At 43.8% G+C, this 25,569-nt stretch overlaps 1 protein-coding gene and 1 long non-coding RNA gene across 2 annotated transcripts in view; one reads left to right on the top strand and one right to left on the bottom strand.

The window, feature by feature from the left end:
- The window catches only part of HNRNPAB (heterogeneous nuclear ribonucleoprotein A/B), a 302,005-nt gene that overhangs the window by 97,879 nt on the left and 178,557 nt on the right, over window positions 1-25,569 (top strand). The gene's annotated exons all lie outside the window — the stretch shown is intronic.
- LOC138726960 (uncharacterized) lies at window positions 1,767-24,210 on the bottom strand. Its single transcript, XR_011338505.1, has 6 exons — window positions 24,023-24,210; window positions 22,368-22,456; window positions 20,807-20,945; window positions 20,413-20,505; window positions 4,956-5,148; window positions 1,767-2,259 (listed from the first exon to the last, which is right to left on the bottom strand). It is a non-coding gene; the product is annotated as an uncharacterized lncRNA (long non-coding RNA).

Consider the following 25,569-nt stretch of genomic DNA (forward strand, 5'->3'; position numbering starts at 1 on the left):
CCTGCAATCATTGTATTCTACTCCAAACCACCAGTACAGATCATTGCTTTCTCTGTTATTATCAACACTGGTCTTTAAAACAGACCTTTTGGAACCTCCATTATCAAAAAAGCACACTATTAAATCAAAGTAAATTTTGTTTTAGCTTAGTTTATCCAGATTATAGGTTTCTCTTTGAGTAGAAAATTATGGCTGTGTTTTAATTTCAGAAATCACTTTCTCCACATTTCTGCACTAGCAAGAGGCCACACTTGAGGTGAATGTAAGTCATTTCTGACGGACCGTGTTTGCAAATAGTTTCTTCTGTAACGCAGCGCACAGAAGCTCACAGGTATAATACTGAGCGCATCTTCCCCCAGACTAAAACACATTAAGTAAAGAGAATTAATGTTCAGACTACAACCAGGTTCTTGATGGTTCAGCTATGTTGAAACTCACCTTAAGGCTATAAAACTCTCTCGGATAGGGACCTTCTTTTTCTGTAGCCACACAGTTCTGAAAGGTTTCCATCAGGTCATACTTTTGCTCTGCTGCTGCAGAGCATTAGAGCCAACTGTCCGCATTACTCTACTCACCAGAGGAGCTCTGTGAGACGATCCTTACAAGCTCTTGCAGGTATGCTGGGTTGTTACGTGCTTCCTGATTCACATTGAGCAAAAATACCTCACTGCAATCTACTGGGGCTGGACACCATTGAAGTCATAAGGGCAGCACTATTCACAAGAGTAAGGATGGCAGAATTAATGACATGGTAACCAAGTATTTGAATGACAGATATGGATTAGTTTTGGCATAATTTAGTATTTTTTCCTAATTAGATCAAATATAATGCATGTAAAGTAGAGTGCATAAATAACCACAACTTGAACACCTGCCTAGTGCATCACAGGAGGAAAACAGGATACAGCTAAATACCTAATAAAGGCTAATGATCAGACTGTTGAGAGTATATTAGTATTAATTATTTCCATTAACTCCAGCCCACAGTCACTGGGCTCCCTTTATTGCTGATACAAACCATCTGCTTGACCAGCACAACAGGCATTTAACCAAATAGAAAGCAGTAACTTATAGCCAATGATACCTCTGACATATGATGTGTAATCAGAGTGGCTGAAAAATGCTTTGGCGATGGGGAGGTTGTTCTCTGTTCCACCAGTGAGAATTCAGGATAATAAAGTTATTAGTGCCATTTTACTTGCTTAACTGAGAGCAATTCTGATTTTCACTTTTCTTGGAGATTCCAGTACCCATGGAGAAAGCCATCCAACATTGTGAAGAGATCATTCACTGAACAGAGCATTTTAACAAGTTACAGTGGCATACCTGCTAGAGGCTGGGTTATCAGCTGGATTTCTCTGAGTCTGGAACACAGATCTCTACTACCGTCTTCGTCATATTTAAGCACACTGTTTACAGCTGCAGAGGTCGGGCTTAAAGCAATTTACCAGCCCAACATTCACAAGGTACTCTAGATTATTAAACATAATCATTCTGATTACTCTCAGTTCTCATCATTGAAAATATCTCAGACAGTATTTAGGCTTAGCTGGGATTCCTATGTGTGAACTTGACCCGAGTGGCTCCTATACCAATATTCCCATCCAACAGGCATGTCCTAGTGTGCTTAGCTTTACAGCAGAGGTGTTTTTAGCATCAGGCCCCAAGTGATTTAAACACAGCCACAAAATAAAGACTACTCTAAATGAGGTGGTCAGTGGGCTGGCAGAAACTCTCATGACTTACGAGAAGGTTAGTGACTCTCTTTATTGTCTCTCCCTACAAGTCCTTGGGCAGTACATTTCCATGGCATTGAACAGTCAAAAAGGAGAAAGTTTGCTCTTGCTTTTTATAACGCCAATCGTCTACTTCTGATATCCTGATCAGAGTCAAGCAATCAATTTTTACAGTCTGAATCTTGGCATAAGAGGGTTCTTCGTTACCAGGTGGAAGCTCTCTGAGCAGCGAGACTGCTTCAGAATCAAATGTGAATATAACAACTGTGCCTTGATTTCTTCTAGTCATTTCTTCCTTGCACTTTCATTTGACTCAAGTGCCAATGCTCCAATTCTGTTCTGAACATTCAGTTATCAAGTATCTCTTTTCTTAATGCTGCACTTACAGAAATCATTGCTAACTGATCAAAGTATCATCACTGCCTTGACAACGTTGCTCTTCATGCTGCTCTCATTACATCCACTGGCTTTATATGCAGTCTGGTATCTAATTTCCAACCAAGTCAATAGGACTGAATTGACTCTCATAAGAAAAGGAATAGAGAGAAGTTACTTATTTTTTAAATCATAGGCATCATGGACTCCATGTGTGATGGTGATGTATGTAACTGTGCAATGTGCAATATTTAAACATTGCTTAAGTCATAATATTAAATTGACAAAAGTTGCCCTGTGTTAGGTAATGTTGATAATTTAGTTTCCCTTATTTTATTGGTATAGCAAGTAGACAAAACTATAACAGCCTTGCTCACCAGACTGTTGCCACTTGATGCAGCTAGATGGAAGATTGAGTTTCTTTGGGGAAGTAGAAACAGAATTAATTACAGAAAACTAGAGGGGGAACTTGAACTCCAGAATGCTAACCAAATGTAAAAATAAAATCTTAAAAAAAACCATCACTGTTAAAAATGCTGCATCAGAGCTTTGTCAAAGTGGTTCAGTCACATAGACCAGACCAATAGATAAATAAATATCTTCATAAATTAATATATCCTTACATGTATTTGTATTTAATTGTTGGTTGGTTTAACTGTAAGCACATATATCTAGAGGTAGATACTTGGAAAATGGCATTAATTGTGAAAATTATTCCATTGAACAGATTGCTCAATTGATTCTCAGCTGTAGTTACGTACGTGGATGAAAGTGGTGCCATTGCTGTGTGTTATTTGATTCCTCCAGCTTACTGACAAATAAATATTACCCTGTATAAAACTGCTGTGCTGCCCAGCTGGTAAATTTACTGCCTATAATTTGATAGGACACTGCTCATACAAATACTTCTGAAAACTGGTTTAGCATTTCACGTGTTCACTTATTACATAAACAGACATTAGTGAAGAATTAGATATTCACTGTTTCCAGAAGAGAGAAGGACTTATTACAAAACCAGCTAGAGAACCTTCCCAGGGCTCAAGGTGCTGACATACTTTTTGGCAGAGAAGGAGAGAATCATAAAACTGGGAGGTTTCAAGTGAATTTATGCCAGAGCATAACGTCTTACTATGGTGCCTTATAATTTGTACTTGGGTTTAACAATATAAACAAAAAAGAACCCTCACACAAGTTGCTGCACTCTGTTCACTTTACACTGTTGTTATTGCATGAAAACTTTTGCAACCATGTAGGCATAAATGGCATTTTGAAACATTCATGACACTTTTTCCGGGTCGAAATGACCTATGGGTCAGAGTGAAAACCATAGAAAGAAGGCAACAAACCATCACCACTGACAGAGAGATCTTTTAACTGAAATATTCTCTTGGGACTCACAGACTATGGTAACCTAACTGTGTAAGCCCTGCACCTCCTCTCCCAATTCCTTCCTCCTGTTTCCCGAGCACAGATTGTGTGGGGCAGGGGCTGTTTTATGAGGTACACAGTGGCCAACACAACATCTTAATCTTCTCACTTGCAGCTCTCGATGTTATTTAATGGAAATAAAACAGGATTTGGCTTTCAGGAGAAAAATCATCCTTCATATTCATATACCTTCTTTTATTTTCACCTAATGCCCCACTTTCCCCAGGCCCATCACAGCAGATGGACAATAAACTAGGCTATTAGATATGCATTGAGTTTATTTCATCACATAAATATTTTTCTTCCTCATTGTTTCGAATAGAGGAAAGCAAATCTATACTAAAGCTTTGATTAGCCTCACAACAAAGGGTCAGACGGACTGTGGATGTGCTTAGCGGAACTTCACAGACCTCATAAATATAAACCAGCACTGTCCTTTCAATTCTGTTCTAATAAGATGCTTTAAAATGTTCCACAAAGACAACCTTAGAATTATCTTGTCTGCTATCACTCATTTTTGAGCAAGGTTCCTTTGGCATATAGCTTGGTTTCCATGCAAATGCACTGACTGACGTCTTTTATTTCATTTCATCGTCTTTTCTATTACTCACAGGCTATTTACATAATGTGATGGAAGTGACACCTGTGTGGAGCTGTTCCCTGTGCAGAATTCATTTCACCCTCATACTCAGGAAAACTTGATAATTCATGTAGATAACAGGGCTATAATAACTACAAGAATTAGTTCTTCCAACCAAGAAAGGCTACTAGAGTCAGAAGCAGCTCCTAAAGTTTGGGGTGTGTCTGAAGAGAGTCACTTGTAGCCCCTTGCTGCTCCATTTTTAGGTTGGAGACTTCAGCAGTGCTTACTTCAATGAACCAGAACCACAATTTTGGAGATGGCTCCGAGAGGCACAAATTTCCTAGGCACAACATCTGTAGGGAGTGCTGCACAGCCTCCTCCTCCACAGACTCCTAGAACACACCTACCATTCCCCAACACGTTCAAATCCCTCTCTCGGGTCCTTGATACCAGCCAACAGATTTGTCTGTTAACAAGCTACAAAATTACTATTTTAAGGCTAAAATCATTGGGTGGTATAATTGTGTCAGATGAGTCTGTGTTTGAATTTCTGCGTGAACGATATCTCAGGATTTGCCACTGATTCACCGTTATCACTGCTAAAAACCGCCCCATGACCACAATCTGATCATATTCCCATATTTCCTCAATTAGTTGGCCAATGGAAGGCATTTAATCCACATTAGATCCCAGAACAGTCCTCATACTCTCTTACGTCTCCCCAGAGCCAACTGTAATGGTCTGTCCCATTCTTCAAGAATTTTCATCGACAAAATCCTTTTTTAAGCAACTCTTCAAGACCTAAACAGCAACCACTGCCTTGCAGCCCTTACCCATTCCTGTTGCCTCTCGGATGGATTCCACTGCTAAAGGAGCTCTGTTCAGCTGCAGAAATGAATGCCAAACAGCCCGGATTTTGGGGAAGGAGCCTGAAGTGGCAGTGAAGGAACTGAGCTTAATGGGACAGGACAGAGCCAGGCTGAACACTCAAAGGAGCTCAGACCCCAGAAGAGACTCCAGAAAATTCTGCAAGAAAACAGAGATACCATTTACAAACATCAGAGTACATTGTAACAGCCTGAAAATACACATTTGTGTATTTCTCAATACATTGTGGCAGCTATCTAGGCTTTCAGAGGAGTAAACATCTATTTGAGCATCATATAGGACTTTTTCGCAAAGATCAAGAGGCACAGGACAGGAACCATTCCGTATTTAACTTGCACAGGAGGGAAACCCACATATACACTGCAACTGTGTCTGGAAAGGTAAGAAATATGGGTTCTCCTTGCACAAACACAAGGTTGGCAAGTACTTAAGATATTAGCAATGGGTCCCAAGCCTCCTCATGGAAGACTTAGGTCTTAGAGCAAAGAGCATGAAGGAGCCCAAGACCACGGGCTGCTCTAAGAGTACATCTGACTGTGGCTTTGATGTGGGATGGGAACTTTACATCCTCACTGGGTGGTTGTAAATTTATTCTCTTTGGAGGAACTCCAAAGTAAAGGTCAGAGGGACTTCATTGCTCCTAGGCAATATACATTGGGAGAATAATTGGTCAGCAAATACTCTCTTTTAGGGTTTCCAGGTCTAATATTCCATTTGTAAAGAACAGCTTTATCAGTCAACCTAGCATGGCTGTCAGCATGACATGATATCCTGTCCAGCAAATATTTATGGTTTTACATTTCAAATGGCTTTACAAGTCTTACTGCTTCCAGACTTTTATTCACAGACCTTCCTAACAGATGAGCAGGTCAAGTTCGTACTTACACCAAATGCACCGTGCAATCCTGCTCTGGTTAGAAATCAGACTTAAAGATCTCCTCCTCAGGACCTGGATCATTCATTTCTACCACCATCAAGTATCCATCTAAAACACAACTTAGGCTTTCTCCTGAATTTGGCTCTCGACGGGGTGATTCCTGCAGGCGCCGTCTGTCTCCAGCTCCTTGTCAGAGGGAAGCGCTGGGTCAGAGCAGAGCAGAACTGTGGAAAATGTCACACTCCAGTGGTTTCAAATGTGGCCAACCAGCCTAGTGACCGTAAACACGATCCAAAGAGCACAATCTCCAGAGGCATCCACAGCAGAACCTCCTGCCAAGCTGTGTCAGACCCCAAACTTGTCAGGCAGAAAACCCAAAACCTAAGGATATTAGGGTTTAACTGTATTTTAAAGTGCTCTTCATCAACTAAAACCACCTAAACCTTTTGCCTGTGTTTAGGTGTACAAAACCATGGACATGTTGCACTTAATCAACAGCTGAAGTAACTAAAGCCCTGTGGCTGACTGGGAACACAAAATTGCTGGCTTCTAATTAAAGATGAAGTTGAGATTCCTTTAAAAATTGGCCACAGAATTAGTATTGCATCCAAAAGCAAAATCTGAGTTGACGGAAAGGTCATCAAACACAGGGAGATAATTACTGCTTGATGTTCCAGGAACCCCAAGCTCTGACACTACATTTTTTATTTTAAAAAAAAAAGCATGCATGCTGGAAGCCTTTGATGAACGATAACAAAAAGTTTCTTTCTTCTCACCCCCATCACACAAACAGCCCAGGCAGGCAGATACTGAGGGCATTATGCAAGAAAACCTCAACAATCACATGAGCCTGAGCATCCTGTTAAACCTCACATCCTTATCCATTCAAATATAGGGGAAATCAAATATTTCAAGAGAAAAGTAACTTTCTTTTTATCAGTATCATTTAGTTTGCTGATTAATCAATTTACAGAGCTGATTAGTTTTTGCTTACACAGCTTTGAATCCTTGCCTTTTCCAAAAGAAAATAAAACGGTGCATTAAGATTCTAGGAGTACCCAAGCTGGCTGAAAGTGTGCATGGGATTAATGTTAAAAGAGAATACTTTCAGTATGGTTTTGCATGGAAGAGATCTGCAACAGATGTACAAAAAGCATTTGAGAAGAGCAACAGCAAGTTATAAGCAAAACCAAATTACAAACGCAGATTATGAACAGTTAAATTATTATAATTAAGAATTAGAGAACATCTGCTGCAAGAAATAATAACTCCTTCTTGTATTCTTGGAAAAGCACTGAAAAACATCAACTGCTAATTAGGAAGGCTTTAAAAACGTACAGAATGACAGAATCATTGAGGATGAGAAGGGACCTCTTGAGATCGTCTGCTCTAACCACTCATGCTCATAAAGATGTAATCCTTTTCCTCAAGCATAATCATAAATTTACCTAATAAAAACTTCAACAGAAAACTGCTTCTGCGAGAGCTGGCCATGGAGGAGCCGTGAGTGGGTGCGTCGCCAGCAGTGCCTGCGGTTCTGCCACGGGACATCACTTAACCAGCAATGATCTCAATGGGAAGCTTAGTTCAGGCTCCAGTTCAGTATCTCACCACCTTGAAGGATTTTTTTCTTTTTTCCTTCCATCCCAGTTGATGTTGCTGGCAAACCAGGACCTGAATTTTCTCAGAAAAATCAAAATCCACTGGTGGAGGCCACTCCAGCCAGCAGCATGAAGGTGGCTGTTGGGAAGGCAGCAGTGAGCAGATGCAATGTGGAGCTGCTGCTGAAGCAGGCAGGAGCCTGGCATGTCTGGGTAGATGTGCAAGGCAAAAAGTAATATTTTTTAAAATTTTTTTCATCCAGCAGACCCAGCTAGAGATGAAATCAATAGAAATGAATTTACTGACCACTTCATCTGTGGGATCCTGACAGGTTTGGAAGTTAATGTTTGAGTACATGGTTCAGATATAGAAAAAGAGACCAGCAGAACTGCCTTAGATGACCAGAATCCAGAGATCCTGCAGATTGCTGCCATCTGCATTTTACATTAAATAGGTCTGGAGGATGCTTGTCAAATTTGATCTCCATCAATATGTGCCAACCTTTTATACTGAATTTATTTGTTTAACCTTAAGAGCAATCAGACTGGTCCCCGAGGCAGGTATTACTCGCATGCTACCTTTTACACAATCGGATTAGTACCATGTTTACTCTAAAAGCTGAAGCCGTGGTGTGGTGGCAAACCGGATGCTCAGCATTGAAATGAGATCTCCTGAACGGAGCACAGAGCCTGGCCCCCATTTCCAGACCCGTTTTGGAGAGGACCGTGCTCACCATCTGGTGCTCCTGCTATGCCTGTGCCATTTTCAGCTTCAAACACTGGAATTGGAATGGACAGATCTAAAAATAAGGTTTTGATCCTGCCAGGATGTCTGCCGATCACACCATAGACCTTTATTTGCTGGTCGACAAGCATTGTGCCATGCATCTTTCAGTCCCTTCATCATACAAGTTCACAAACTTTGCTCTTCCACACCTGATTCCTTAGAATCACAGAATCATAGAACAACCTGGTTGGAAGAGACCCACCGGATCATTGAGTCCAACCATTCCTATCAAACACTAAACCATGCCCTTAGATCTACTTTGTCTTTCATTGCTTTTTCTCCTGCTCTTCTCACAACCCCACGTGGCTGGATTGGAATGTGCATGGAATCTGACATTGTTTATCCAGCTGGAAAGAGAGCAAACTTATAGCCTGGGCAATTAAATGAGACCTGCCCAAGTCTACTCATTCTGCTTGGGAGCAGCAGCACAGGGTTGTTGAAGCAGCCTGGGAGGAGCAGCAATCCCTTCCCGCACAGAACGGGGAGAGCCTGCAATGCTCCCTGCACAAGCACCGCTTCAACTCTCCTTCCCAAGTAACCTAGAGCTCTGTTTGCCAATTTACTACACTTTACACTGACAGTCACATAAAATATAGTGAAAACATTCAGACACCCTATTACCGATGAATTTATACAGCTGCGATTAAACAAAACCTTGAGAGAACCCAAACCTGCTGAGCTTCGTGCATGAACTGCCTGAGCTGTCTGCCAAGTTCCACTGTCACGTTCACCATTCTGCTCATAAATCTACAAATTTCTCCTGTTGACCTCCATGTAAATATGCAGAGCTTGAATTTATGAAAATCAGTTTTTTATTTTGTTCAGTTTTGGAAAAAAAGGAAAAAAAATAACTAAAATTCTTTCTCCAACTCATTCCTTTATTAGATTGACATTTTCTCTTTTTATCTCTGGAGACCAAGGTTAAAGTTCCAACTCAGTCACAGGGCTTGATGGACTTGCTTCAATCCCTAATATTTATTTGTTCATATCATAAAACTATTATTGCACAATCTGTCATTATTAACCATTGCTGTTTGGCCAAGGCAGCAGGTTGGATAGGTCACACCTTAGGTACAGGCTGGGCTGGGCAACTTAGCTAACACAGCAACTGCCTGCACATACCTTTAGTTTGGCATATTGTTCATTTTATTGAAAGGGAACCAAATCAACGCAATTTTTACTAGAACTAGTTGTTTTATTGGCATGTTTCCTGCCGGTGTTTTATGGGAGCAAACTATTTTTTTGCACCGCAGAAAATCAAGGCGGTATCATGCTTAGATTGCATCTAATTAATTTTTCATACTAAAAACCTTCTCAATGCCAGATGGCTGATACATTGCCCTTTAGAAACCAGAAGATATCAGCCAGAAAAAAAACAATGCTCTTCACTTTGTTCACTGAGCCTTGCTAGTCAAATTGTATTGAACACCATTGAAAAGGGAAGATATTTAAGAGAAGCACAAATCTTTATGATTTTATTGCATCTCTCTGGCCTTCAGAATTATTCTTACCCATTCAAGCCATTACTCTCCAGGGTAAAATACAGGAGCACACAATATTAACCTAGGTCAAAAGATCTTTGGGTCAACTTCATCATCGTGACCAAACTTGGGGCCATTGAGAAGGAGAGAAATGGGATGTGATGTGGCTCTTGTTGTCACCTTCAAGGTACAGTTTGCTCACTGACAAAGGAAGAGCATCCCCACCAGGAGAGCTGAGCAAGGGACAGAGAGCACTGCTGAATCCAGCACAACAGCAGTCAGGCTCTGCATTTTTCAGTGCTGGTGCAGAGAGCAGCAAAGCACCTATCTCCCTTCTGCACAAGTGAAGCCCGGGCTTCCACAAACAGTGCAAAGGCATTTCTGTCCTCTTTATGCCAGGCTACCTGCTGGCTAACATTTGCCAGAACGTCACAGGGAAAGGGAAAAAAGTGCTCCTTAATCATAGTCCTTCTGTTGTTCGACTCGGGGGTTTTATTGAAAGGGAAAAGGCATAGAGAGCAGCTAATCAGCAGCTCCTAACAAATGAAGTCCTAGAGGCTGATTTTTCAAGTGATTAGCGGTGCAAACACACATTTTCACAACTCAAAATCTTTGCATTTTCATCCAACCACTATTTTCATTAACCAAAAAAAGATGCGAGGGACAGTTAACAGCCAATACCCACCTCAAATACTAATGGCTTTATTACCACAGCACGCAAATTTTAAAACCTATATTGTAGCTTTCTTTTCACAGTCCCAGTAGCTCCGTAGATTCCATCTGCAGCTTTAATTAAAAGCAAAATCTGCTCCTGTACATTTGCATGTATGAATCTTAGGGCAGGTTTTAGATTCTATTACTTCAATCTCTTACAGATTTCAAGATGCAGCATTAATGCCCCAGGGAAGAGAAAGGACCCTGAATTAAGGGCACGGATGTCATATGAGTTGTTACAGTCCTCCCACTTTCACCCACTGTGCTCTCATTACAGAGCACCACAGGATATTCATTTACACCAAGGACTGGAGCATCACGGTGTTTCTGCAAACAGAGTGATTTTTCTTCTAGTGAAATGCCATAATTTACAATGTGCAGGACACTGTTACTGAACCTGCGGTTAACAATTACAATTAACTGTCGGTGACAAGAGTACCATGGATTAAGGCACTGTCTATACATCACACAGATCATAGGATCATAGAACAGTTTGGGTTGGAAGAGACCTTAAAGATCATCCAGTTCCAACCCCCCTGCTGTGGGCAGGGACACCTCCCACTGGGTCAGGCTGCCCAAAGCGCCATCCAACCTGGCCTTGAACACCTCCAGGGATGGGGCACATAAACTATTCTTCAGCAAGACATTTCATGCTATATCTGCAAACCCAGGCTTTTCATTGCAATGCTTTTCATCCAGTCTAGAACAGTAATTAGAGCAGGTCAGTGAGACCAGGACAGAATATGACTCTATAGGTTTTTCCCCTCTTGAGATCTGGGGATCCCAGGTCATCTTCCCGTGCACCCAGGATGAGACAATCTCATCGTCATCAGTGAATTCTTTCCAGTCTCAATGCCAGGTTTGTTTTTGTTCTCCAAACTGCCTGCACGGGAAGCTCTTAGACCAAAATTTCATCCCAAGAGAGGTTTTGCCCAGTGCAGAGCAGCTGGAAAGCCACCTAAAGTTGCTTCCTAAGATTTGCTTCTCTTGAAGAGAAATCCACTGCCTAATTTCGGGCTGTTATAAAATCCCACGAGCCCCCAAACCTCCACTTTCTGGCCTGTGGCACTGGCAATAGCCATGTGATAGCTTTCTGGACCCTGAACCACACCAGACATTAGTGCCATGCAGTCAGGGGTGTTTCTCCTCTTCCTTATTCAGCCTTAAACTCATAAAAGCACAAATGAATACACATGGGACCTGAGAGTAAATGTTGATTCCTCGTGCTTACACAGGCTCAGAGATAATCTCACTGCAGTTCTCAGTGGAATTAATTCCTGCACTGCGTGTGCACAGTGTTATCAAGATATGGGAAGGAATGCATTACATAAATATACGTTTATCATAGGGAGTGGAACAGTTGAGACCAATTTTCATTTTAGCTTCTGCACTTAGATAGGCTTTGTAGATATTTTCCTTCAGCAAATTATTCAATCCATCACAATTAAAGTAACACAATGTAATCTTTCTTTTGATTAAATTTTTCCCCTTCTGCCAGATACACAAGTTTAAAATACTTTCAAAGTAATATTTAAAACAGAAAGATTATTTTCAGAATTAGCACAAATCTCCTAATGGGCTCAGAATTACATGCTGGGAGTCTTGCAATGCATTGATTTTTGGTACTTTAATTTTAAAAGATTTCTAAAGTATGTCAGCATGAATCTGAGCTGATATTTCCCAGGAAACTCTAATGGACTTGAACACTCAAATCCCTCAGAAGACCAATCTCCTTTCCCGCGTGCTGCTGCAAACATTCTCCTTGTCCCACACACTCAGAACTGCCCCTCTCTGATCCAGGATGCTGCCCGCAGCCTACAGGAGGAGCAAGCCCTGCCTCCTCCCACAACATCTGCAAAAAAGTTGCCAAAAGATGACACAGACAAGAAGACTTTTTTTCAGTAAAAGAAGCGTTATGAAATAATTTACACCCATCTTCCACTTTTAAGAGCACTTAACTCTCACAGCATTGCTCGTCATCCTTAAAACCGGTGGCTGGGAACACTTCTGAATCATAATCTCTTCTCAGAAAGTTTATTCGAGGCCCAACAGAAAAAAAACCCAAGACTGCACCTGTAACTCTTAACAAATTAAAGAAAATCAACTATGATCATCTTCACAATAATTTCCTTCTGAACTGACACAGCTGCGTATGGCAGGGAGGTTGGAACTCGGTGATCTTTAAGGTCCCTTCCAGCCCAAACCGTTCTATGATTCTATGAATCACAGAATAACCAGGTTGGAAGAGACCCACCAGATCATCGAGTCCAACCGTTCAAATGATGATCTCAGGTACTTACATAGTTCAGGAGCAAAGCCCTGGGGAAGGTCACAAACACGAGGTCAGAATGAGAGATACACGGAAAGAGAGGGAGCAGAAACTTAGATAGTGTCTGTCTCTTTGACAAAGACAGGGAGAGCTATGCTAAGAGTTTTTGCACTCTCCTGTAACCAAGAGACAAGTGGAGAATAGCAATTCAACATCACCCCAATTAATGAATGTGACTTCTTCTGTCCTTTCCTTCTATTTTCCAACTCCTGACTTTGTTTCCAACTCCCTTCCCTTGCTGTACCTTCTGAAAGTTTAATTTCATGTCCAGGCTCTGCAATGGAGAAATGCCAGTGCTGATGCATCTTAGGCGAAGAACTGAGAACTTCTTAGCATGAGGCAGACCAACTTTCTCAGCAGGGACACCAAGTGTTGGAGTGCAATGCATACACAAGTGCCCAAGGAGCTGGAAAGCAGCCACAGTAGCTTTCTTCCTTGTGTTTCCCTGGGCAGAAACAGTCCCTGAAAGTAGCAACCTGCTCTTACACGTTAGCTAAGGCTCACGCATCACATTCTGGAGAGAAAATACATCAAATTATCTGTACTGTACTAGGAAATCATGACATGCCATCTTTGCAAGTGTCAGTCTAATTGCGCTTTCAGTGAGTGTTGGCTCCCCAGATTGCAGAGCTACTGGCAATAATTTTAACGGAAAAGACGTGCATCATCATTGTAAAGATTTAAGTTTCCATTAGCTGTTGAAGCAGCAGCACTGTTTTTTCCAGGAACCCTTCCTCAGTAAGTGATTCAAAGGAAACAATTACCCAAACCAAACTGTCAGTGTCCACATTCTCTGGAAGCACTTGCCCTTCCTCACCACAGCAAGTCCAGAGCTCTCTAACTACTTAGTAAGACAAAGGATGCTAAAATAATCAGCAGGTATGTTGCAGGTATGCAGCAGGACCCAAAAAACAGACTCAGAAAAGAAACTGGTGTGTAAGGGGTGAAAACTCTCAAGTTTTTTTTCCTGTTTCAAATGCTTTAGTGTCTCTGGCAGATAGAAAGCAGCGTGCAAGCAGATGCAATCAGCTTTTGAAGGTCAGGATGGGAACAAAAATCAGAACTTTCTACTAGCTCATAGTCCTCCCAGCTGAGTTTGCACAGAAAGCAATGCTCCTCAGTCCTGGGTGGACTTGGGAATCACCCTGCAGCACCTGGTACAGACCTGTCACAGAGGACACCAGCATTCCTGCACATCAGCTCCACACCTAAGCCAGGGAGGAAAGGGTCCCTATTCTGAATCCTCCCCACTCAGGTGGGCTGCGTGAACAGTCTTCACCCCAAAACCTCTCTCTTTCCTTCTCCTCCACACACTAATGCAAGGGAGTCAGGATGCCAAGCCAGTAACAGACACTCCAGCAGACGGAAAACTGTCTATTTTCAGCTCTCAGCAACAGGCAGCGACTTGCTGAGTGCAAACCGCGGCTTTTAGAGTTGTTCTCCACCCTGAGCTGGTGTCAATGGAGGATTGAGTTGACCAGCTGTGCACTAATGAATCAAACAGCCTGCGTCTCTCCTGCTTCATTTATGAACCGAGGACAATTCTGCATGGTTAATTTACACCAGTGTTGCAGGATCCAGATCTGTTGTCTCCAGATACAGTTACTTCACACAGCTGCTCTATGCAAAATAAAAATTGTCTAATTCTTCACTTATATACCTATAAATTAATACATCAGAACTCACGTTCTTATTTTTCATGTACACATGTTTCTATTAGTCTGTCCCACCAGGAGCCTTGGAGCTAAATTAAATCTCTCATTTTAAAATCAACAAAATATTTTCCACTCATCCGCAATGGAATTAAATGAGACTCTCACTACCAAGATCCTATTGCATTATGATACTGACTATTAATACGATGCATGCTAATATGTGCAGCAAAACATAACATTATATCAAATCCTGTTAGGCTACAGCCTTAGCAAAGAAATGACTGGCAGGAAAGATGTTCCCCCAAAATAACTCCAGTATTTGTCTGTGGCACTCGCACAAAGGATGTCTTGGAGCCACAGCTCATATCCTTGCCAAGTGAAAAACCCAAGACGACACTATTTTTTTCTTCCCCATTTTAATTTTACGTATGACATTTAAAAAATCACATCAACATGCTTTAAAGAGGTTTTTTAACATACGTTTTTTATTTTCTACAACGTATGGACAGCATATAAACAAAGCAAATTAGCAGTGATGGAGCAAACTAACAGACTCTGTGAATCAGCCTAATGCTCACTTAAACAGAGGAAATAAGGAAGGATGAGAATCCTCCTAAAATACAGGACAGACACAAGGAACCATCTATTTGGTTTGAGCTGCCAGAAAACTAAAGGCACACCATGGCAGTTATGATTTTGTGAGGTCTTTAACCACAGTTTCTTCCATCATAGCTTACATCTTTCTAACAGAATATGTCTGACAAATTTTCCCTATGTTCCAATCACCTCCAAGCCATACAAATAATTAAGATGCAATCTCATTTACAGCAGGTGGGAATAAAGGATTTGCTGAAACAGGGTTGTGATGATGATGTAAAAGTTGGGGCCACAGCCACATTCCAAACCCATGCAATGAGGAGCTCTGTCCTTCCCACCAGCCACCAAGCAGAAATAGAATTTGTTTGTTTGCTTGTTTGGCTCCAAGTTCCTGCATCGAGGCACCCAAGATGGGAAGGAGAATTGCAGCCCAAACAAACAACAACAAAAAAAAATCCCGACACCTCTGCTGGAGCCTTAATTTTATAGCTTAAATGCTCAGTAGTATTTCATCTGCTCCTTCACAAGTTGCAAGATGTTCTGCTGAAGGAATTCGTGGTTTACCTGAAGAGGCACAGAGTGCTGGTGCCATCTGCTGTTTGCTGGGGACTGGCAGCCAAGCACAGGCAAACCAAATAATAGTGTAACAAAAGAAAAATTACTTGATAAATTAAAATCTGGCATAGATGAAAACCCTTTAGGTGCCTGGGGTCTCCTGTGGCAGTTTTGGAACAAGCAAATCCTTGCTGTCAGAGTCTTTAATGCCCCATGAAATTGGAAACGATGCCCTTCTAGAAGCAGAGAGCAGGATAAAACCAGAGACAGACGCTTACTATAATGCTGCTGGGGCCCAATTCAGCTGCTTTGTATAACAATCTTTTCCGCTGTCCTTCCAAGAGTTAATTATACTGACAATTGTGCTCTGTCTCAAGCACCTATGTCTGCTCTCCAGCCAGAAAACAGGTTTCACACCAGATGCCGTGCCTCTTCCTGCCCATACGAGACACTAAATGCTGATTTGAGGTGTCGTGACATACAAAGAAGGCAAGTAGAATATTTCTAGCAGAACACAGGGAATACAATTTTCAAACGTTCTCGCTTATGAGCGTCGAAACCTGCGAACTTGAGGACCAGAGGTGCTTGTGTGGCCACCAAGAGAGCTGCAGCTGTTGGGATGGCATCCTGAATATGCAGAGGGAGCTTCTGCCAGAGCTAAAAACAGAAAGCCCAGGCAGCACGAGCAAGCGATCCACATCTTGCATTTGTTCAGACCATCTCTGCCCAAGGCACGCCCAAAGGAAAAGTTTCTGCTTTTAGCAATTTTCTCTGCCTTGATAAATTGACCCTGTCTCCTAAGCACCAAAAAGAAAAGCCAATTGTAAGAATCACTTTCACGATGGAGAATGGAATGAGACATTAGGATGAACGCAATCCTTTCTGCTCTAGCAAGTAGGTTGCTTAGGGAAAAGCCAGAATAAAACAATGCACTCTGCAATCATCTTGGCTTTAGCTAGATAAAACCTAGACCCACATCCAGGCAGGAAAGTCACATAAAATTTTGAGGTGGTTTACAGCTGTATCACAATGCAGCCTGCAAGGGTTTGTTAGGACCCAGCTTGGGGGAACATTGATACCCTGCCCCTATAGATATAAGGATTTGCCCAGGACTGGCAAACATCCAGCTCCTCGAATTGCCTATAGATAAGTCTGTATAGCCTAGAGTGGCACGGGTTTAAGTTACAGTGGAAAATATATTAGATATGTCAAAACATCCGAAGTTAAACCCAAGGGAATGCTGCCTGAATGCATCGCTGTAAGATCATCCTATAGGTGGGTGCCTCGAGGCATCATAGAGTAACATCTCTATTGCAACACTGTGAATGAACTTTAATTTCATGCTAGTCAGACTCCCCATTAAAATGCAGTTCCTGGGATTCAGCAAGCAGGCACCTCTGTTAAGTTGCTTTCAGAAGCTGATACAAACAGATGATTGAGGACATCTGCCAGCTCTGCCACTTTTGTTAAGTAATAACACGGTTCCAAATTATTCATTCTTATCTGCAATCCTTCCCCAGCACACTTGCTCAAGCTCCTTGAAGTCTACAAATGGACCAGCAAAATGTGGAAGAGTGTTTGCCTGAGGGTGGCATCGTCAGGGATAATCTGAATTTACACCAATATACCCACAATAAGCATCTAGACAAAAACTATTGATCTGTCCGACTCAATGAGAATGTCAGATCTTCAGTGGAACAACTAGAAAGCGGCAGGAGAAAAGTCAAATATGTCCTGTTCACCAAACACAGCCCTCATGTAAATTTGCATTCCTCCTCTGAAGCCAGAGGAACCATACCGATCCAAAACTGGGTTTGGAGCAGTGTATTATCAAAAGTGGAGGCATCCCAACAATTGCTGGTCTCAGACAGTCTCAGTTAAGTTTTATCAGCCAGGCTTGGCTGAGTCTACTGCTGAGTCCAGTTTCAGACAGGTTTGACTAAGTGTAACCAGCCAAACTCGGCTGAGTCTGTCAGTGTTCACCACCCAGTTGGAGACCTCAGTGGTGAGGGCTTGGGGAGCCTCCCAGCACCTGCACTCACAGCCCCTCCACTGCCTTTGGACCCCAGACTTCAACCTCCTCAGGTCTCTCCTTCTCTGTTCGCAGATGATTCCTTCTAACTTGCAACCATGTTCATCACACTTTGCTGGAGACCTGCCTGTTACCAGTAAAAGCATCACCACCTTCAAACACATGGCAGGTGCAGAGACTCTCCTTGCCCACCTGTGTGCTCAGTGTCCTCTCTTCCAGCAGCTGACCTCCACCAGCCTCTGCCTACCCGTGGTAAATTGTTCTTTGGGAAAGACCAGCTGGGGCCTTGCCAGGCTACTTGGAACTCCTGTCTCTCCCAAAATCCACAGCACTGCCAAGCTTCCTCCCTATCCCAGGCTCTGTTGCGACATGAACTCCGGCTTACACTCAGCTCCTTCATGCAAGAGCAGGAAAGTATGCTGGATTTCCTCATAGAAGTGAGAAGAATTAATTTAATTCTCACTATCAAAACTTACCAGTGAAGACAGCTAGGTTCTCCACAAGGCAGGCTTATGCATTTTCACACCAAAACCATTTGTTCCCTGACTTCTTCCATTCAGAATCCCTTCTTGGAATTTAAAAAAAAAAAAAAGTCAGGACTCATCTGTCTCAGAGTCTGATAAGGTATAAATTGAAATGTCACTTCAGAGGCCCCTGACAAAGCACTTCAGGAAGAAGAGCCCCAGCATTTGTGGCCTTTGCGCCAACTGCTTTTCCATTTTGGGAAGGGTTTAAGATGGTTGGAATAGCCAGTCTCTTCCCAGCACTCCTGCCTTCAAGCCTGCGTCAAAAGTTCATCTGATAATTACACCATCGGGAGGTGAATAATAGTCTAAATTCCTTGGGTTAGATTGTGTAGCTAGAGGATCCAAGTAAATCCCATTGACTTGTGGCAGAGTTGCTTGCTCACAGGAGTGGGAAAGCAGTGCTCCTGGAGTTCAAGACCCCTTCGTTGGAAGCCTCCAAGCTCAGATGAGAACCAGAGAGGCAAAAGACAGCCAGAGGAGGCAGGTGCAGCTCCCAGAGCATCCCTACACCATAATCCCCATGCTGGAGGGGAGGATCCACCCTTCCTAGGGCCCAGGTGGCCTTGATACAATTTGCAGAGACACAAAAAAATTATAGAGACACTAATAGCGATGCTAGGAAACACGCTTTAGCCGAAAGGAATTTATGCCTTTTTGCACAGCTTCTGGGGCTCAGCATGAATGAAGTAGGCAGGTAACTGGAAAAAAATTAGGAGCCTGGGCTTGTAGGAGGTTGTGCTTGCAGGAAACCCAGCTGCAAGTCGTATTTTCAAACTGGGAGCCTGGGGAAGATCTCCAGGCACCCACAAGAGGTAACTAATTCAGCATAACTTAAACTGCTGGGCAAGGCTTTGCAAAGCAGCTGGGTTATTTTCACAGTCATAAAACAGATGAAGGCTGGCAATTGCAAGACTGACCAGCCTAACATCCCTTCAGCCGTGGAAGCTCAGTGTCATGGTAGGAGACAAGATCCAATTTGTTAATAGACACTTTGAGAGTGATGGGTAGTTCTGCTTGGGGATCTCTCTTTCTGCCCTGTATGCATCTACGCAAAGCAATTCGTCCAGACAAGCTGTTAACTGGTGGTTTGGAACACAGGAATTCCCACCTAAACTCGCTGCACTAATACTGACAGCCCCGCACTTCAGAAATGTCCTTGTTCCAGTTCCTCCCCTACGTGGTACCTCACTGAAAAACACACCTTGCTCGAAATTTAAGTGCATATTGGCACCGCGCTTCTGCCACCACCAGGACTTTGCTTCAGCTCCCACAAGCTTTATACAGCTCTTCTAACAAGTCTGGAGGATGCTAATGTGAAACCATTCAAGCCAGAGAGACACACACACTGGCTTCAGGAGCCCCAGATATCCCCCTGCATTCCTCAGCATTTGGGGAGGGGGGAGTAGTTCAGGTTTTCTTTATATCCCAAATGAATAGGAAATTCCTTACATTCCAGGTCTATGCAAGAGAGTCCTGCTTCTAATGAAGTTTTGCTACACTTCTCTTTCTTGGCCCTCTTTCAGCGTAGTTACAATTGACCTGAGCTGGCATCTTTCCAGTGCTCAGGACTACCAGCATGATAAATTATAAGCAACTACAAATCTGGCCACTGTTGTATTTCACAACAGTGGATCTGCTTTGTTCCAACTAATAGTGGTGCTCTATTGACTGTCAAACAGGCTGGGGAGAATAAATTGCTGCAGTTTATTCCCATACAGCTGACATTCCCACCGTGCCATCACTCACGAGCAGGGATCTGAACGTTAGAAATGTAACCCACTACCCTAGACAGCCTTCAGTCCTCAGAAGGGAGTTGGTGGAGAGAAGACTTTCCACTTCAGGACCCAGTGCTGACTCAAGCTGCTGGCACAAGAGCCCCAAAATCAAACTGATGGCTTAAAGAGGTGAGTAAGACTTTAATTTCTAGCATACTAATCGTGTTCTCAAGTTACGACAGAGCCTTTCAGGAGGTGGGAAGGAGAGGCAGGGATATGATTTTCAATTTGAGACAGCAGTGTTCCCCTTTCTGGCACACTGAGCTCCGCTCTCGCCTTCGGGCTCAGCAAGGGTGATCATTTGAGCATTCTGAGCAAACCAGGAGCTCCAGTCCCACAGCAAGTTTGGCTCAGTCATGCTGCCTGCATGAGCTTCTCTCATCATCCCACCCCAGAAGCCCAGGAAGGCTGTGATTTCCAAAGCAAGAGAGGACTCCACTGCCAAACAAAAAGCATCCCACAGCACACATACCAGAGGTGAAGCTGCGATGGGCTCTGCCTCCACGAATATCTCACTTCACAAATGAAGTACAGCAGAGCATCATCTGGGCTCCACAGCCTCCTCCTAAACATGGCTCTTGAGCAGGTGAAAAAGAAAACAGAAGGGATAGAGATGCTTCAGGGAAGAAAGGGGCAGACAATATAATGCATATTCTCAGTGCCAGACTTTTCATAGCACTGAGAACTGTACATAACGGAGTTAACTAGAACCACAGGCGTGGGATTTGGGTTTGTTCTTTCACCCCTGGCTCCACCTTCCAGCAGCAGCACAGTGACCTTCTAACACCAATCATTTGCAGCCACAAAACTTCACACTCCAGCAAACTAACTCAAAGCTATCATTATGTGCCAGGAAAACCTATTACCTGGATATTCCTCTGCGGCAGCCAAAGAGACCAGACACCCTGTCTGTGCCCTCTGCAGAAAGTAGCCTCAGGGAATGGGCAGAGTGGGCAGCTGGGGCAGCAAACTCTTCTCCTTTCCAGCAGGACTGGAGGGCAGGACCTGCTTGTTGAAAGCAACTTTATTCCCTTTGTTGCCTGGATATCAACTTTTCACATTTTGCCTTTGGTTGTATTACTTAGTAGGTTTGGGGCATTCAAGAGCTCTATCCATAACACTGTGTTATCTCCTAGAGAAACTCCTATCTGTTATTGCAAAATGTAGTAAGAAAGTTTAGTGATGGGTCATCACTACCCCAGAAAGGACTTGGTACAGTTCTTTATTAATAGTATTCGTGGTAGATGTAATACATCTCTTGCTTATTTAACCTATAAAATTTTAAATGCATTTGCTGACCAGCTCTCTGAACAGAAGCAAACTTCTTTTTGGCAGAGAGGGCAGGCAGAGACAAAGCCTTGGTTCTCCTGTGCCTTGCCCTGCACACGTGCCTTCACATCATCATTTCCTAATTTCCAGAGGCTACGACTGTCAGGGGACAGCCCCTCGCTGGCTGCCAGGGCTGCTGGAAGGCTCTGGTTGCAGCACTAGCTGCAGTTCACAGCCAGCCAGACACTGCTGCAGCCAGCACTGAATTCTGGCACAGGAGATGTTTTCAGAGCAGCTGGGTATGCACTAGATTAGGCATTTTTGTTATCCTTAGACTTTCCAGTAATTAAAATTTATAGCTTGCTTACAGGACACTTGAACTGGAGTTTAGCAGACACGCTCTCTCTGTCACTCTCTAATAGATAGAAAATATAAGCCCTGCTGTATTTTTAGGGCTTTTCTACCTAGGAAGTTTGTGTATCAGCTGTTGATATCCAAGCAATCTGAGCACCCACTGAGATCACTGTCTGGATATACTCTTGAGCAATTAGCGTGATATCTAGTAGCTCAAGAAACCACCAGCAGCTTAGGCTCAGACCACTGCTGGCTTTCATTAGATAAACTATTTACTGTAGAAAACCTTTGCACAAGAGGGGAACAGAGCGAGAATGACCAGAAAAACCTTTCCACCAGCTGTAAACAGAAACTGGTATGTACTAGCATGAAATGCAATACGGGGAGAGGAAAGTAAATAAGTCATGACTTACTTTCCTGAGGAAATGGCACTAAAATCTAGGAGTTTGGGCACAGCACATTTATGGTTACAAAGCAACAGCTCCAATTTATATTGAGTCAAGCGCAAGCTAAAAGTAGGCCTGGCTTTCTAGCTTGCCCTTGGGTGGAAATGAACATATTTGCTTTAGCGATGCACTGGGGTTGCTTGACACAGGTTTGGATGACACCAGCTGCTTCCACAGCAAATGCTGTCCGTGTAGTTAAAATTAGACCGATCATATTTCCTGGAGGGGGTTCGGCGGCACAGCCCACTGGCAGCCTGCACACGGGCTCCCCAGCCAGGGAGAGTTCACTGCTCAGCGTAAACCAGGCACACAATACTTTGTGGAAGCCCAAATGCCATTGCTACTCACTTAAACTAACCTTTTCTCCTCCCTGGACGCAGGGTATGATACATATCACTGTCATAAGAGGTGTCTGTGAGAGCTTAAACAGATCAGGCTTGATGCTTCCTAGAGACAGAAAATAACCATTAGACCAGGTATAGGTTTATTTTTCATTCAAGAAATATCTGCACAAGTTATTAATGTTCTGCAACACTTCAAGCCAGCTCAATTTTCTATGAAATGTCTTGGGTTTTGTAAAATTATTTCCCTAAAAAAAGTTTCCTTTGAGTGTACAGTGATGACTTAATTTAGGCAACTTAAATAATGATAGGCTTGGGAATTGGCACATTTAACTGTTGCAAGGTCTGTGTCTACAAACATGCCTCTAAACTACAGTGTTCAGTGATATTCTCATTATTTGCAGTTCGGATGCATGATTTATGCTCTGTGCAAAAGCTCTCAGGCTGGAATAGTTTCTTTTACAATACAACTGGTTCCTGTTTTGAGCTTTGCAGTGATACTGGAGTAGGTACAATGGGATGACGCCTGCAGGTCTTCCAGGCTTGGCTATACGATGCTGTCTGGGTCCCAGCAGTTTTGAATAAGTATCATGAGCCCCGCTGGTGGAGCCAGAGCTGTTGGTATGGAATCAGATTCTCTTTCAGACGCCAGTAACTGCCCTGGCTTCTCTGGGAAAGACATGAGAGACAGGACCTGGCCTAAATATAGAACTGAGAACAAATACTTAAGAGCCCCCAGCTCTGCCCCATCACACAGTAGCCGTCCAGCCTTTTCAAGAGCCACATGAGGTCAAAATGACTGAAAGCTCCCTCCTTGCGTTGGCATCAGAGCCAGCTGCATTCCCTGCTCCCCTCCCACTGCATAGCACTAACATCCTACTCCAGCACCACTTTAAAATAAGCCACTTGAGGTGACTGTGCTGCTCAGATGGCAGCAGAGGGAAGAGCCCTGCTCTAGGAAGAGTAGAAGGTGGCCAAAGACCCCATCCCGGTGTTGGTTTCCAAGTCCCACCCCACAGCATCGCAGGCAGCAGTGCAGAGGGAGCTGGTTTCAGCAAGCGCTGAGGGTCACAGCAGCTGCCCCTGTGGTTCCTGCACCCACCACAAGCCCCTCAGCTCCCAGGGAGCAGCACAGGCTGCCTCTGGTCAGACCCTTGCACCACCAACACGGGGACACACGGTTGTCTCCCCAGCGGCACAGACAGACTCTGCTCTGGCAGGAGATGAGAGTGCTAAAAGCATCTCCTGGCATGCTACTGAAACACGAGATGTGAGAGCTTTAAATAACGCTCCCCTCAAGCAAACTGTCTCCAGGGGGATCCTGGGTTTAAATCTCCCTCACTGCCCTTGCTCTGCTTGCAGGGCAGTGGCAGAGCCCCCACCAGCGGCTCCACAGGATCAGGAGCCCAGCATGAAGGGTGCTGAACCAGGACAAGAGTTTTTAGGCCAGAACTCACTGTGGGCACAGATGAGAGATGATGAAGCGCAGCGATGGGTAGCCTGGAGGATTACAATAGTTATACAATAGTTTGAGTTTGAGTTGGAAAGGACCTTAAAAGATCATCTACGTGCTGCTATTCCTGTGCGTGGGCTCCCCTGCCTGGGACACGGGCTGAAAGCAGCTCTCATGGCATTAGAGATCAGATAAAGTGCGTGAAACTCAGCCACTCACCTCCGTTTTCACTGCGGTGTTCTCTGTGGCACAGCGAGAGCACAGGCAGCTCAGGGGCTTTGTGAGCAGTGGGGTGAGAAGGCAGTCAGGTTCAGGAGCTCCAGTTCGTCTCCGGATCCAGCAGCTCTGATGACACCAGGTTTACATGCTAGAAGTATCAGATCTCCTGTCAGGATATGCTGTGTGATAACTATTCGAGACACACCTGTGTGACAGGAGATGACAGAAGCTACAGCAGGTACATGCTGCTTTGTGCAGCACTGGAGAAAGCTATTATGCAGGCTCTGGAAAAGCTACCCCAGCTTCCTATTTACTTCTAAGTACAATTTAGACAGCAACTGCTCTCAGTCTACATATCCGATTTGAATGTGCTCCCACTTGAGGACATAATTTCTCTTAATTCCTATTCAAAACAATTTAAATCAGCCAGGTAAAAGTAAGAGGGTCTGTGACAGAGAATTCTCTTTTTCCATTTTGGTAATAACTAGTACAGCAATGACATTTTCTGCCACACCGGATGCTCCAGCAGTCACAATTCATACAGTGCTGCGCACAAAAATTCCCTCTTCACAAAGAAGAAGGGACACAGGTAACAGGTCTGGTTTGGGGACAGCAGAGATTAGAACATGCTGCATTATGCAGAAAGGGCTAACGTAGCAGTACAGCCACCAGACAGGAGAAACAGCGAGTCATCCTTGGAGCCCTCAATAGCAAAGCCAAGAGTCACACACAGTTACACGCACTGACCGCACCATTCCGATCTTCTTCTCAGCCTGCTGGAATTACACATCCACCTCCTCGGAAGGTGTGCCCCACGTGAGCTATCAAGCTGGCTGGGCTGCGCTGTCTCGCTTCTTTGGCCCCATTAACTTAATCTTCCTTTTCACTCACAGGAGGGTCATCATTGTATGCTGGGGGGGAGGTTAACTTACTGGCTGAAGAGCATACTGTGATATTTTCTACTTAAAAAAAAAGGCTGTGGGTTGTCTTATGTATTAAGGCTGAGGCACTGCTTCATTATTTACTCCAGGTATCCATAGGGGAATGGGGAAAGCATCCTCTGGCAGTCAGCAGTGAAAGGGCGTGCTGGAATTTAATTCACCCCCTCCTCGCCCTGCAGCAGGGCGTGCACAGGCAGGAGGAGCTGCTGGCTCCTGGCACTGTGCAGCTACAAAGAGGGGAACTGAGCCACCAGTTTGCTCGTAGGCTTGTACCAGAGCAGAGCAGCTCAGCAGTGCCCCAGTATATCAGCTCTCAATCCAAGCAGGAACACCACAGAGCTCTTTTAAAGCAGAGAAAGGGGGCCGGCGGGTGTACCCCCAAAGCTTTCAGGAAATAATCTGGCCCAGCCGTGTTACTCTACAGCTTCCTAACTACAGAAATACAGTAGGTTCTTGAAATATCATTCTTTCCGTGGCACAAAACACTTGTTCACATAAAGGATCCCCCACCTCCACCAAAAGCAGCCCCTGGGCAAGGTGAGCGCCAAAGGCACAGAGAGCAGAGCAGGTGGCTCTGTGGGGACACCTGGGGACTCCGCAAATGCC

This window comes from Phaenicophaeus curvirostris, chromosome 15, assembly GCF_032191515.1.
Source record: "Phaenicophaeus curvirostris isolate KB17595 chromosome 15, BPBGC_Pcur_1.0, whole genome shotgun sequence".
Taxonomy (NCBI): domain Eukaryota; kingdom Metazoa; phylum Chordata; class Aves; order Cuculiformes; family Cuculidae; genus Phaenicophaeus; species Phaenicophaeus curvirostris.